Source organism: Apostichopus japonicus, chromosome 7, assembly GCF_037975245.1.
Source record: "Apostichopus japonicus isolate 1M-3 chromosome 7, ASM3797524v1, whole genome shotgun sequence".
Classification (NCBI taxonomy): domain Eukaryota; kingdom Metazoa; phylum Echinodermata; class Holothuroidea; order Aspidochirotida; family Stichopodidae; genus Apostichopus; species Apostichopus japonicus.
The window spans coordinates 17,918,173-17,934,092 of NC_092567.1; the positions used below are offsets into that span (position 1 = coordinate 17,918,173).

The 15,920-nt window shown below is 37.2% G+C and overlaps 2 protein-coding genes across 6 annotated transcripts in view; one reads left to right on the forward strand and one right to left on the reverse strand.

Moving 5' to 3' along the window:
* LOC139969550 (uncharacterized) overlaps positions 1 to 15,920 on the forward strand; it is a 204,661-nt gene that overhangs the window by 178,609 nt on the left and 10,132 nt on the right. The gene's annotated exons all lie outside the window — the stretch shown is intronic.
* The window catches only part of LOC139969548 (lipase maturation factor 2-like), a 308,807-nt gene that overhangs the window by 136,663 nt on the left and 156,224 nt on the right, over positions 1 to 15,920 (reverse strand). The gene's annotated exons all lie outside the window — the stretch shown is intronic.

Genomic DNA, 15,920 nt, shown 5'->3' on the forward strand with positions numbered 1-15,920 from the left:
ATGATGTACGTACTGTTGCATTAAACGTTGAGGTCCGTGTTGTATTCTTACAGCACTGTCCAGTATTTTGTCAGATATTACGTGTATGCTTACAGAAATATTGTCGTTTACATACAGGGCATGTTGTAATGCAAAACAGTTTTACCTTAAGTTAACGCTCTCTGTGACAAGAGGCACAAAAGGCCGAGACGTCTTTTTCCACTTCGTCCTGTTCGCTGCTGCCGTCCTGGCTTCGTTCCAACTATTCCAACCTGTTCTCCTCCTCTCTTTTTCTACTGTCCTCCGTCATGTTACTTTAGGCCTTCATCTTGCCTTGAACCTTCTGTGGTCCATTCCATGGCCATGTAATTGTTGCCTGCCCTGTCTTTTCGCAGCACATGTCCTAGCTAGTTCCATCTTCCCGTCGTGATTTCATTACTTATCCTATCCAAGTTGGTCACTCTCTCATAATCTCTTCATAACTGATGGTCTGTGGGTATCTTATTTTAAGTATTTTCTTGAGGTATTTATACTTGAATGTATCCAGTTTCTTTTCTCCTAATTACGTTATCTTCCATGCCTTACATCCATACAGCAATATGATCTTACAAGGGTTTTGAATGGTGATTTAGTTTGTCTCCCGATTTTTCCTTGGTATCAAATTCTAGTCAGGCTCCAGAATGCTACCGTAGCTTTCCCCAGCCTACATTTAATATCTTCTGTTGCATCCCCAATTTTATAAACTTTTGCACCAAGGTAGGGAAATTCAGCATCCTCAAATCTCCACAACGTTGACCGTTCACTTCTGCTCATTCTGTGTATTTAACCTCATCATCTTGTTATTACCAACATTAACTTTCAATCCAACCATTGCTGCCTCATTCACTACTCTATTAGTCTTCCTCTGAACATGATCAAATTTAGAAGATAACATGTCAGCAAAATCTAAGTCTTCGAAAACCTGCCCCAGTTACATTTCTCATTATCTAGTCGATGACCAAAAGGATTAAAAACTCTGACATTACACAACCTTGTCGGACACCATATGTAGGGGCGTATCCAGGATTTTCTAACCCGGGGGGCGCAAAGTACTATCTAAGCGGAGCACCACCATCTTGGCGATGTCTTGGCGTTTTTCTTCTGCTCCCTCCTTTTCTCCCTTTCTACTTTTTCTCTCTTTTTTTCTTTTTCTTTTCCCTTCCTTCCTCTCCTTCCTCCTCATTTTCCCCCTCTTTTTTCCCTTTCTTCTCTTTTCTTTTTGTCTCCTCTTTTTCTTACCCGGGGGACGCACGCCCCAACGCCTCTCCCTGGATACGCGCCTGAGAGTGTACGTTCAGCTGGCATTCACCAGCCAGCCATGTAGATGATGAAGGGGGCTAGTAGTCCCAATATTGTGATATTGTGATATGTTGTGGGCGGAGGTCATATATTCGTTTGAGTTCACCAGGGGTCAAATTGTGGAAACCATTGTTTATCACAATATTTCAACAAGGACAGATGTCATATTTAGTGTTTTGATGTATCACATTTAGTACAAGAAGCCAGTTGTTGAGGTCAATGGTCATTTCAGGACAGCCTGTGTTATTGTGAATTATTGTTTGTCACATCACACTGCTTTTCACTGTACTACTAAGATCAAAATGACATCTAATGATCACCGTTTTATCTTTGTAACCATAACTTTGAAACAGCTATGAACAATGAAAGGATCTAATTGAAATGGAGTTATATTGTGAGAATTACCGTATACACACAGTCTCTATATAAATTACAAAGCCACTATCGTTTATGCCAAAGAATCTACGATATGACGAATAGCAGCAACCAATCAAAGCATTGGCTTCATATGATTTGCTTTAAACAAGAAGATATTCATTGTATGTGTGGCTAAATGTGTAAGACTGCATTGACTCCTTACATAAGGGCTCATTCTGGACACTCAAAGAGTAAACTTCAGAAATAAGAGATCTGCCAAGCAAGATGATATACCAAATTGGAATTGGTCTAAAGTCCGAGTGCAGAAAACTGGACTCGAGTACTATAAACGTGTGGGTATTACACATTTCTTTGTGGGTATACTGTGCGGGTGGGATGTACATTAACTACGTGTCAAGTTGTTGCCACATTGTTCAGTTCAGTGGTGTTGTTATTGTTTGTTGTGTAGGGCAATCAATCTTGTAAAGCTTTATACAATAGACACATCCCTACCTGTGATTCATTGATTAACGGTAAACTGTAACCGTGGGTGCTTTTTTGTTTTTTAAATTATGTGATGCAACTTACCCTGCAGGTAGAAACAATTAAGCACAAGAACACTGTGATTCAACAAATTTGAACACATTGTTAGTAACAGATGATGAAGCCACAAATGAAAGTATGAGTTCATGTATAAGAATTCAATATAATAACAATTTTGGAAGCTAGGAAAGTTTAAAGAAAATGGTTACACATCTCTAAAACAGTAATGGCGTTCCGTTATAACAATTCCTCATTCATATAAACACTTAAAAGACATGCCGTTTTACCTGCAACTTTAAAGCAGGGAGTTGAAAAAAAATATTCATCTGTTTGCACAAATCGTAGATATAAGCCTCAGTGTCAACGTGTAAATTGTGTAAACAAGAGTACAACGACACAGGATTCGGTATTTGAGCAGGTTTCCAATAACATGTTTTCGTACTTTTTGGAATAATATCTTTCTTTCTTTCTTTAAAAAAAACCGCAACTTCTCAAAAGAACCAACATTCTTCCAATCCTTTGTATAGATGATTGAATTTGTTTCAAAACAAATAAATGATAACAATCAACCGCAAAGTACAAGGTTAAAAACACTCCCGGCGTTACAAAGAAGTTTTATGCTGAAAGCAGTCAATGATGCGTTCCCAAATTTTCTGTGATTTGTTTGGCTAATAGTCCCTACCATTGTCTGCAAACATTTTTTGCATTTATCGTGCACAATTAACACAACGTATTATGTTTAAATAACTTATTTATATAGCGCATTATACCGACGGTCTCAATGCAACTAATTGTAACGTTGCTGTCCCGTGTAGAGATAGCAAAGTTTGTACTATAGGCTCTCATGTGATTGCAACGTGTAAGGTTGGCCACAGTGGACAAAATTCAGAAATTATGACGACATATCAGGAGGCAGGACTTTTTTATGTCTACGTAAAATTGATTTGATGTGGACATAAATTCAAATTAATGCTGGCATATACTAAAATGATGCTGGCACCGTAACGTACCAGCTGCGTACTGATAATGCAGTTGGCACCTTCCTCTTTCAATCTGTTTCAATCTGTGTGAATATTAATGTACATTTAAAGAGTTGTGTCTGTATTGCATGTATGGGCTACCACATTATGTCAAAATATTCTTGCTATGAGTTGCACTTCTCTTTATATAGTAAGTACACCTTGTAAAGGGTTTCAGTGCAAACACATGAATTTATTTGTAATCTAAGATAATACATATAATATTAATGTCCCCACGTTTCCATAGGCATGAGTTGTATAATTTGCATTTATGATTTTCAATATGCACATTATAAACCTATAACTATAGGATATCCGTTGCGCACAAGCCAATGTTTTTGTCAGGGGTCATTATAACTAAGTATTGTGCGTTCCTGTAGAGGTAATTTAAAGTGCATGTTTTCATGGAGGAACGTGGGGACGCAAGTTTTTTCTGAGAGGACGCAAACAATTTTTAAGATGTTGTATCCCGGCGCTGGCGCAACTCTTAAAATCCCAGTAACATTACTAAGAATAATACTTGGTATTAATATAAGATTTTTCTATTTGTACAGCTTTCTGCTGATTTCTCAAGTCTTGCTAATGTAAACCTGTGAAACTACATTCTTTTCATTCCTTTATCAACATCTGGGCAGAATGTTAGACAAGTTTCTAAAACAAGCTAAGGTTTCAATGCACACAAAATGCAAGCAAGCTGCAGAATGTTCAGGTTGGTTGTGCATGAAAAATTAATGGTAGCTTTATCATTTCAATTTGTATATGGTGGCATCCAATAAATATATGTTTGAACAAGAGTGGATAGAGGGTGTGGGTCGAACCTCTTTTTCATAGCACACATAAATTCAAAAGAAACATGTCCTAGCTGTGTTAGATCTAGTTATAGTTTCAGTTTCCGTTCCTTCATTTCAGTATAAATAGCATAAAATACAATTATGTTTAATAAGAGAGAATAAAACGTATGATAGATAAATTCCATAAAAGCGATTAAAGGCAATTAAGAGTTAGTAAAAAAAGCAACAGTTTTCAAAGTGTTAGTCAACTGAAAATAATTAGGAAATATCAATAAACATATATTAAATCAAATCATTTAAGATACCATTTTGAATAATAAAATATGCTCTGCATAGAAATGAATTTGTGATAATTTCAACCCAATATTATGTTGTGCTATTGCACGATGTCATAGAAGTATGATGCTTTCATCGGTTTGAGTGCATGTGTGTGTGTGTTTGCACACATTTGTGCGTGTGTTTGTGTGAACGCTCGCGTACTCGTACTTCAAGTCTGCGTGCGTTTTTAAGAATAATCCTTCTTTCGGGGTTTCTGCAATCCCTCTTGCGTTCTTGATAAATGTAATGTGAACGGTCGCGGACTTATGGTGACCTGAGATTTCCGACTAAGCTATAATATCCGCTCTATCCAGTTGTAATTTGGCGGGTATTTTTGAACGTGCAGTAGGCGTGAGGTATACCATGGAGCTGTTTATAGCTCCATGGGTATACCTACGTTGTGTTTGTTCAAATGTCAGGCCGGGCCTTTCTTAACAGAAACACTACCTAACGACACTATACGTAAACACATTTTATTTTTCTTCGCACCGATTCGACCAACACTGCATAAAAGTCACCGTTAAGTTTGTGAGACTAGAACAAACTGAATGACAGTCCACTTAAATCTAATAAACTATAATTCATTGAACGCCAAACTCACAGGTTTTTGAAGAGGCCAAAAAACGGTAATTTATGATTACTTCGAAACGGATGATTTTGGACTCGGTTGCTACGGCAGTTACTAAAAGGCTAGAAGCCTTACGTATGGCCTAGCATATAATGACGTTACATTAGCCTACGCATATACCTTGCTAGGTGTTAAGACCTAATATTAAATGCCTTCGATGTTGGATTAGCCTCAAATACGACATCAGCAGTAAAACAGTGACTAGCAAGATCGTTCGCTCATCCATTTGAAATGTTTGTAAGAAATTTGAATCTGGGTTAACGTGTAATGAATATAGTAAAACGGATTGGTTTGAAATTTGAATAAAGTATACTGTTTACGTTTATGCGCAGTGGTGTATGCAGTAGAACCTACCAAAATAGTACAGCACTATGGCGGGCAACCAGTCTCAAATTGTGGGGAATCGACTTATACCGATTTAAATCGACATATACCAATTTCCTTCGACATATACTAGTTTTCAGCAGCTTAAATTGACTTCTACCGATTTAAATCGACATATACCAGTTTAATTCTACATATAATCGATCTAAATCGACATATACCAGTTTAATTCGACATATAATCGATCTAAATCGACATATACAATTTAAATCGATGATAAGTAAAATAAACCGGTATATGTCAATTTAAATCGACAGTGACCAGTTTTAATCGATGATATGTCGAATTAAATCGGTATATGTCAATTTAAATCGACATATACCAATTTAATTCGACTTATACCAGTTTAAATCGACATATTTAAATCGACATATACCAATTTAAAACGATGATATGTAAAATAAATCGGTATATGTCAATTTAAATCGACATCTACTAGTTTAAATCGATGATATGTCGAATTAAATCGGTAGAAGTCAATTGCCTTGGACTTATACCAGTTTCTAGCAACTCAAATTGACATATACCTATTTAAATCGACATATCATCGATAAAGCTCATTAACATATTCCAAATTCCGATTTTGGTGATGATTGACATGTGAAGATACATCCCGTGCAGTCACCTGACAAGGCGGGCGAATAATGAAATAGTTCCAAATTTACCAAGCTAGCAAGGGTGTTCATCATGATTATGTCAATGGTAATCAGGGGCGTATCCAGGATTTTTTAACCCGGGGGGGGGGGACGCGAATTACTATCTAAGCGGAGCGCCACCGCAGCGTACAAGATAATTTCTGGTTTTGATACCCCCCAGATCACCGGAAATGGCACTTCTCAGGCTTGAAATGACCAACCAGATGTACACTTCTGCCTGAGAACCAAGAATTTCTCAATAGTTTTTTTCATCCATAACCTTTTGGAAGATGTCACCAGTCACCATCATGTTCGACCTCACCGCATCTCCTGTGGATCATTGCTTTTTGTAGGTGATTCTACGTCGCGGCCCACAATACCCGTAAGCCCCACTTTTCAAGGTTTTTATTATTTGTTCAGAATTTGAAAATTCACAAATTCTCGTGAATAAATTCACTTCAAAACATTCCCATAATGTTGCACAAAAATTCATATGTGGACAACCAATACAGGAAAACCTTCAACACCTAACAGACCGGTAAAAATTGCATGGAGGGAATAATGATGAAGAATGGTGGTCAGGGAATTTTCGAAAATTCAGACACAGTTAATTAATTGGTGTACATCTATTAAAACCTCTTATAACGGCTACTAAAACACTTCGTTGAAGGAAATGGAAAAAAAAGGTACTTCCGAAACCGAATACTACACCTATCTACAGTTAGAGGCTGTTCATCCCGGAGCGCCATTTTCATGCTCACTGATATGATGTGATATCTGCTGTTTGCTTTAAAAATTCGAATAGTTGAAAGGAGACTGAAATAAGTAACTATTATCTGTTCATTGTGTAATGCTCCACCCGGGTGTAACGATGAGCTTGGCGGGCTCCTGGCCCAAAGGGGCCCCTATCAGGAGGTCTAAGCAAGGGCGTCCTCAGAAATGTTTACAAGGGGGGGGGGGAGTCAGTACGTCATAAAGGTGTAACACACTACTTGATACTATCTAAGCGGAGCGCCACCATCGGTTGGCGCGGAGCGCACGACGATTTCTTTGCCAAAAAAATACTCCTAGATCGTCGGAAAAGACACTTCCCGTTCAAGTTGCTTTTACACATCGGTTATTTTGAGATCTCATGTCTTAGGATTTTGACTTTCAATAATTTCAGTAATGCATTATGGGTCCGTATGCAATTAACATAACTAGAGAACTGTCGGTTGGGGGAAATCATTGAAATGTCAAATGCTTAACTTTTTTTTGAATTTGTGATATTCCAGGGGGAGTGGGCAAGTTCCCCTATACTGTATGGAGTAAAATGGAGACTACTGTACAAATACAGTAATCAAACCTTAGCATAAACCTAATTTCGGCTGAAACTTTGTCTCCATCTAAGCCTAATTTCCCGTGCTTTTTTACTTACCAGATACACCGAAGGCATCTTTACTACGTCTTTCTACTACGGTCGAAGGTCATTAATTAAGTTTCGTAACTCATCGGGAAACGATTAGAGGGGTGGGCGTATGTTTGTGGGCGCGCGTTTTCATGCAGATGGGAACAATCTCAAGAAGTGATGGGTTCGTCATGTTCCCAGACGACTCGGTCGAGTTCGAGACCAGCCGCAGTTGGTTTCATAGTACAATTGTACAATTTAAGGCGTCCATACACACACACTCGTTATCATATATAGTACCGGTATATATATAGATATCTACATTACTGAGAGAGTAAAAATGGAAACGTCAAAAATGGAGTTGGTCGGTGTAAGGGGAAGGGTGAGGCGCACACCCCCTCCGTAATCCTCGATTCGTCACTGGCTACCCTGTGTATATAATAGTGATCAGCGCTGTAATTATGACTGTTCCTCTTCTCTTCCTGGTATCTTGGCGTTTATCTTTTACTCCCTCCTTTTCTCCTTTTCTCTCTTTCTTCTTTTTCTTTTCCCTTCCTTCCTCCCCTTCCTCCTCTTTTTTCTCCCTCTTTTTTCCTTTTTTTCTTCTCTTTTTTTCTCTCCTCTTTTTCTTACCCGGGGGCGCGCGCCCCCAACGCCCCCCTCGATACGCGCCTGATATTATGTGATGTGGAACCAGTCAGTTAGCTTGCCTTCATTTAACACTGCACAGCTTTTCTGGAATTCTGTAGTTCTTAAGTATTTGCCATAGGCTTGGTCTATGTACAGAGCCGAATGCCTTTTCGAAGTCAATGAAATAAAGGCATAGAGTTGATATCCACTAACATGAATGTTCCATAATATTCCTTAAGATGAAGATTTGCTTGGTTGTCCCTCTACATTTTCTGAACCCGGCCTGGTCTTTCCTGAGATGTTTATCTATGCCATCCCTTATTCGTCCAATCAGTTTTCTGCCAAAAACTTTGCTAATGACAGGTAGTAGAGTAATTCCTCTCCAATTGTTGCAATCCTTCAAGTCTCCTTTATTGGGGATTTTGACTATAATACCTTTACTCCACACATCTGGTATACTTTCATCATTCCCTTATCATTGCCTTTAGCATTTCTGCATGTATCCGATCTATTCCTGGTGTTTTCCATTTCTCAGTGCCTGAAGTGATTTTCTGACATCAAATAAAGTTTTTTCTGATTTGGCTATGTCCAGGTTTTCGTCAATTACTATCCCATGTTCATCTGTAACTGGGTGCTGTGGCTCATCTCTATTTAAAACACAACAAAAGTGATCATTCCACCTTTCTTTCCTGGCACTAGCATCTTTAGTGATCCCCTTTGCTTATGTTTTATGACTGCAAATTCTTTCTTCTTTTTGTCATTTTCCTGGTAATCATGTAAAGTTCTTTCAATCTCCTCTTTGCTGCTGCATGCTCAGCTTTGCCTGCTAGCCCATCTATCGATTCTCTTTTGCCCTTTTTTGCAATGCTTTTAACTTCCTTGTCTTTTTCAAGATATTCACTCTGGACTTTCCTTTAGCTCTCTCAGACACGATAGAAACATTTTAAGCCTGTTTGTGTACAACATTTCATACGGGTACGTGTTCTATGTGTACGATGATATTGCTGTTCTACTACAGGAACTTTTGTGCAACAGCAATACTTGTCAATGGGTTAACAGTTTACCTCTTTATAAATACAATATTATGGCTGTTCATGTGAAAGGATCTGTTGTACAGCCACCTCTCTAGATGGTATGTTAACAGTTCTCTACTGTGAGTTTAAAATAGCATTGCTGTTCAGATACAGGGCAGGTGGTAATGCAACATCTAACCTAGAGTCTCTTATTCAATGTCGAAGACATACAAAACCAAGGCCTTCTTGGTACTCAGTATTAGAGAAGAGTGTTAAATTAAGATCAGAGAAGCCTACTTTACTAGTGGCAGCGTTAATCACGTTCAGCTCTACAAGCAAAAAAGGAAGCAATATTTGCTAGGTCACCGTTCAGCGCCGTTCAGCGCATAAAATGAGTAGAACAATAAAGAGAGAATATGTTTAACAATCATGTCGTATGAAACCTGTCTGACAACCGTATAGCCGCACATAAGGTAGTGTTGAATAACAGAGTTTACCTCTTAGCACCAACTAGTCTCCATCTACCAAAGGCTTTCACATAGCTTTCCCAGCTTTGGGTTTTGCCCGTTACAGCGCTTCTTCTCTCGATTTGGTAATCTGTAAACTAGGAAAGTAAAAACATGAAACAAAAGAGTAGCATAGTAACTATAATTTAAATGGTGCCAGAGAGATAATCTTACACATGGATTTCAGTTTGTTACCTAAAAATATAATACCTTGTTTGTCATCAGGGAGTGTGTACATGAATCTAACATAGGTATGTTACCACAATGGAGTAGATGAAAGTCAGTTTTGAATAAATAAAAGGTAATTTTAGGTAACAAACTGAAATCCATGGTTCTACACTAGTGACTTCTCCTCTACCATGATTACTGTAAAAGATTGGTTTCACCATGCATATGGGCGATTCCGTGAAAACAGGGACATGTCTCCAAAATTTCAAAATCATTTCTGCAGCCATATTTGGCTTCTAATATACTATAAACACATTTAGGGTCTGGGTTATGTACTTTTTTTTCCAACTATATCACGTTCTTCTACCAAAAAATGTGAATACCTGACTAATGTTGATTTTTGAGGGAACATTTGAGGAAGTAGTATGGATATTTCAAAGTCTCAGATTTCCATATTTGAAAGCACCCTAAATAAATTTGTTATATATGTATTGGTAGTGCCATTAGTGATATATTAAAATATTAATCACAATTCCTCCAAACAGTTTTGGTTTGTAGGCATATATGGCTGTAACGACACATAGCTGATTTGAGAGCGTAATGCGAGTTACCGAAAGACCAAGTTTTTAACTCTTTTTTTTCACTGGGGCAGATAATTTCCTGCCATTTCATATTATGCTTCTAGTCAAAGTAAAGAGTATAAAAATAGTTGAAAGAATTAGAAATGTACCTAGTATATAGATATAAATAGACATTGAAAACTGTAATGCGAGTTACCAGTAATGCGAGTTACCGCTGTAATGCGAGTTACCATATATCATTCCAATCACACTTGCAGTACTACTGATTAACAAAACAATACAGCGCACTAAATACTTATATAAGGTGTGCACAGTAGTTACTTCCTGTACCCAGAATGCACTGCAATCTCGATTACATCACATGTGACCCTTAAAACAGTTCCAACAGACATTGATGATTTTATCACCTGACCTTTGTGGAATCACGGACCTACCAAGTTGCATTCAACTGTGACATCATCAAATGAGTAAAGTTAGCCTATTCTTTCTCCATTTTCATGGGATAGTAATTGCTTAGTACAATATTTAGGACAAATTGTGAGAGCTTAGGCTATATTAGTCTGTAGCCTATCACATAGTAATCTATATGTTCAAGGATGGGCAAATATTGTAAATCATGACCATTATAATGTGCCTAACATCTTGATGGAAATTAGTCTTGATGTGAAAGCTGATGCTGCCAAGGGTGTGGGCACCTCAGAATTAGTGGGGTGGGCAGAGGGGATGGGACAGACGGGGAGTTTGCATAGGGGATGATTGGGGCTGCTTGGGGGGATGGGGCAGGATTGCGGAGGCTTGGTCAGTTGGAGTAGATTGATGTGGTTTACCAATTCAAACGTGGGTTCCCCAAATATCATGATGTGCAAACCCCTTTCCCCAATATGAGTGTATAATCACTGCAATGTGAAAATCAACCTTTACTCCAAAGCATTTCAAATCCCCAAATTACACAAAATAAGGCAGGCCACCGGATTTCACGGGAATTGATAACTGGAAATGGCCGAACCCAGGGATGACAAAACTTCCTATCGATGAAGCCAGATGATAAAGAAGTTGGGAACGCCTTTGATTGCTAATAGTTGTGGCCAATTCAAGTTTGCATCAAAATTCTAATTTGATACAAAACACCATCCATTCAAGGTTATCTAGAATGGCCATATATAGCTACCACCATGCCCTCATACCGCATGATGAAACATCTATTGTGTTATTGTTGATAATGTTATTATACTGATAGAATTAGGAACAAGGATTGTTTTATTAGTTACATGCTTTTCCTAAGAACCCTAAATACAAATTTCCAAAGGACCAATCACTTGTTAACATGCCAAAGAAACTTTTCTTGTAATTCACTATATAAGTTGTGAACCTGTTTAACTTTCAGTAGATGTTTTGAGACATTAAAATGGAAGAGGAGAGCTACCAGATTGCTTGGATTAGCTTCATTGGAAATTGGATTGATAATTCAAGAGTGTACATTGCAATCTTGTAAGTCAACAATTTTGGATTGGCTTGATTGGAAATATGCATTGATAATTCAATAGTGTACATTGCAATCTTGTTAGTCAACAATTCTTCAGTTGATTTTCTGGTTCAATCAGCTTCGATTATTATTGATATAATTGACAGGATGTTTTGCAAATTGTTGTTAAAATGTTGTTAAAAGTTTTGGAAAGAGTTTTTCAGTTTCTAAGAGTTTCCAAGAGTTTCAAAAATGGCTTTGGAGCATATCTCTTTCAAAGAATTTGATGAATAAAGAGCAAATCGATGACTGGAAAAAGTGTAATGCGAGTTACCGTAATGCGAGTTACCAGACTTTTCCCCCCTCCATACCACATCTGAAGTTGTTTCATATTTTCTACTGCTGATATATAAACATCAGTAGGGTAGATATCTTGTACATGTATACAATTGAAGAAATCATTCTTTGTTTGAGCACAGTGCCATTTTGTACCGGTGTCAATTTTTCAGGTGTCCTTTTTCCGTAATGCGAGTTACCGATATTTGGAAGCGCACCATACATTAAGGCGAACACAATTATAATTCTTGATAATTTAATATTGTAGCTATGAATGTTGGGTATAACACCACAGAAAATTGAGGAGTTACACTAAACCATATTCGAGCCACAGCACTTGGATTATAAAAAAACAGCAAAAAGTGTAATGCGAGTTACCATGGAATCGCCCATAGACTCAAACCTTGCATGGATATATCAACCAAATACAAATCTATGAAGCATGCACTGTCTAAATGACTTGAGATTGGCTTTATTTGTATATTAGTAACAAAAACATGTTTATTTGTTCATTCTTCTTTTCACGTTCTGGAACCCAATAGAACATGCCTACAATTGTAAGTGTCGCAATAAAATTTTAAATGAACATTGTTTTTATTGAATTAAGTTATTATTTTTGTATGAATGTAGTGTTTTGAAAAATAGCATAAACCACATGGCTTGAATCATTTTAAGTATTGAAATATATATTTTGTGACTAAAGGCAAGGTTCTTCACAGATGATCCAAGTAGCAAGGGAAACATTGCTATATATGATGGGATGATATTTTGTACCTCTGAAAGAACTCAAGAGTGCTGCTGATCTCTTCTAGCTAAACCAACTAAACAAAATCAGTGAACCTTTAATATACTCTCAATTGCTTTGACTTCTGCTGACACCAAATTACCTTTGGCATTAACCAAAAGCAAAAGGACTCTAGTACTCACTATGGGGAATCCACATACTAAATATGACATCTGTTGTAGTTACCTACCTTGCGATCATGTGTTTTACAAGGGTTTCAAGATTTGACCTGTGTTAACCTTAACTGACCCATGACCTGCTCCAAAACTGTGCAAAAACAGGTATTCAATTATAGCGTGTTCTTTATATAAAAAGCAACTCTTTTTTAAGGGACAACAAATAATTGCAAACTTACAACTGTTTCTGGCACTTAATGTTTACCTTACAAATTTGTTTTTTTTTTTATACAGAATATTTTGAACAGGAAATCAATAACGATTCAATAAACAAACATGTGATGTTATTGTACAACAATTCTGTTCTGATGGAACATTAAGTTATCGTAAGTTAACAACAATTTTTATCACTGTATAATATGTTTCTACAACACTCTCACTGAAAAATGAAAACGAAAGGTATACTGAATTATGAGATTAAAAGCTTGAGTGCTGGTGGAATGAGGCATCGATACTACTCTTAACACTAAAAGTTTTTTCCTTAAAAAATAGTTCCACCATACTTGAACTTTACCAACAACTATATTTGTGTTTCATTTAAATGGGAATGATTATAAAACCCCTGCGTAATAATCCAGTGTTGTGACCTGATGTTGTTTTGAGAAGTAACGTGATCAAAAAAATACGTTGAAATGTAGTTCATGCGTTACATCGACTGTTATTAAGCAATCTATTTATACGAATAATGAACAATTTCAAACATTGATATCACACAAACCAATACTTAAACCGGTGCAATGCACGGCCAGATTATCACGCCGCCTTGTATAACCGTGTTAGTATTATAGCATGCACCATTCGCAGTTTCTTTTCTTTGTTGTGGTGGGTAAATGTGGTTGGTAATTGATTTCGATATTACGTACATAATACACAGTGAAAAGTAAAAATAGGTATTTATACAAGTATAAATAGGCCTATAGGTATTTATATATTTTTAAAGTATACTTGTCCAAGTATATATAGGCTTTCGTATTTTATATATTTATCAAATGCAGCCGGATTTACCAGATGATAACTAAAATAAGGCAAAAATACTAACTAGTCTACAAAAGTCACTCAGAGACCAGAGAATACTACAACAACAAAAAACGAATGACAAGGCAATGCCAGCAGAGAACTAAATAGACTAATAAGAGTTAGGCGATATTTAAAGAAATGGGCTGCTGCTTTCATACAGAGACAAGCATTTGTAAAGCAACGACAATAGATTTCAGAGCATTTAAACCTGGAGGATTTGTGTGACTAGTACAATAGTTGTTACGCAAAGGCTACTAACATATATAACAACTTGAAATGAGGTCATATCGAAATATTGAAGAGTTTTTTAAGATGGATTGCTTGGCGTCAACAAACCGTTCAGCTTATGCCAGTTTGGATAAAATGCGTATATTCGCGTGATTTCCAAGCGTTTTGAAATGCAAAGAATGGTTGGAATACATAGATCATATCATTCCCACTGTTGTCGGTCTATAGTACTGTATGCATGTATTAGGGGAACACGCGAACGCCACTCGATTGGTTTTTCAGCTTTTCTTTAATTGTTCCGCGGTATATACATTTTGGAGATTTCCTGCAAACAAAATGTCACTAAATAACTTTTAAATAGTGTTGTCATCTCATTTTGTGGGTTCCTGTCGTTTTTTTTATTATGCTGGAGAAGCATATTGCTTGTTAAGAAATGGTAAAGTGTTGTCTTATATAATACACAAGAATGGGTTGTCAGTGTTTGAACGTATACATATCAACAATATGAAATAATATGTTACGGTGGGTTTCACGTTATTTTGTATACTAGGTCTTGTTCATATGACGATGTCTCGTATTTTGAGTATAAGAACCAATGTTCTTGACCCCACATGTAAATCGTGCAAACTGAACAATGTCGTATTGGTACATAAGGATTATAATAGCATCATCCTATATACAGGCATCTTTGTATGTACTAACATAATGTGTTACATTACATATAATGGCGGAGTGTATAGCGGAGTGTATAGCCTAGTGGTTAACGCCGGCGTCTCCCAGTCATGAGATCCCCGGTTCGATTCCCCGCCGACAGCAATGTGTGTCGTCTGGCAAGGGTGTTGTTCAATAACAAATTCCCGACATGGACGTTAAATTGATGTGTGCCGAGAGATTGGCTTCGGTCAGCTTGCGAGTCTAAAAACCTCCATGGCTTCTTTCGCGAGTTCCTGCTTGCGGGAAGATCACATATACATACATACATTATGTAATCAATTTTGCGGTAAGAGACTCACGCTACATCATACCCTTGCTTTGAACTCACACTTATAGTAAACATTTCTCCAAGACTGTTTAAGAACAAAATATACGTTGGTACCTTTCAAATGTTATGTTGGACTATATGTTTTGTAGCATCGTCAAATATTGATTCACTGTTGGTTGGTATTTTGAAGAAACAATAGCACCGTCCTCTGCTGATAATCCTCCTTTATACGCCAGTAATTAACTTACATCAATGACATAATTTTCCTCTACTTTACATTAATCTACGACTCATTATGCTGGGTGGATAAGATATGCATGAAAACGATATTGTGAGGGACTTTACTTTTTACACAAAATTAGATCTCGAAATATAGAGAATGTTCATCGCAACAGACCGAACCCTTTTTTATACCAATCTTTAAAACTTCAGATTGTTGTTGAATAATATGACAACGACGTGGGCAAGATGGTATAACGAATAAATATGTTCACATTGTCAACTTCAGCTTTTGTGACAAATGTCACCACTTCATACTATCTCTTTCCAGTGCAGTAACCTTAAATGGGTAATACGTTCAACGTTTAAAAGAACAGCCCTATCACCAGAACCTATGAACAGAAGGAACACGGTATGAGAAACGACATATATTAGGAAG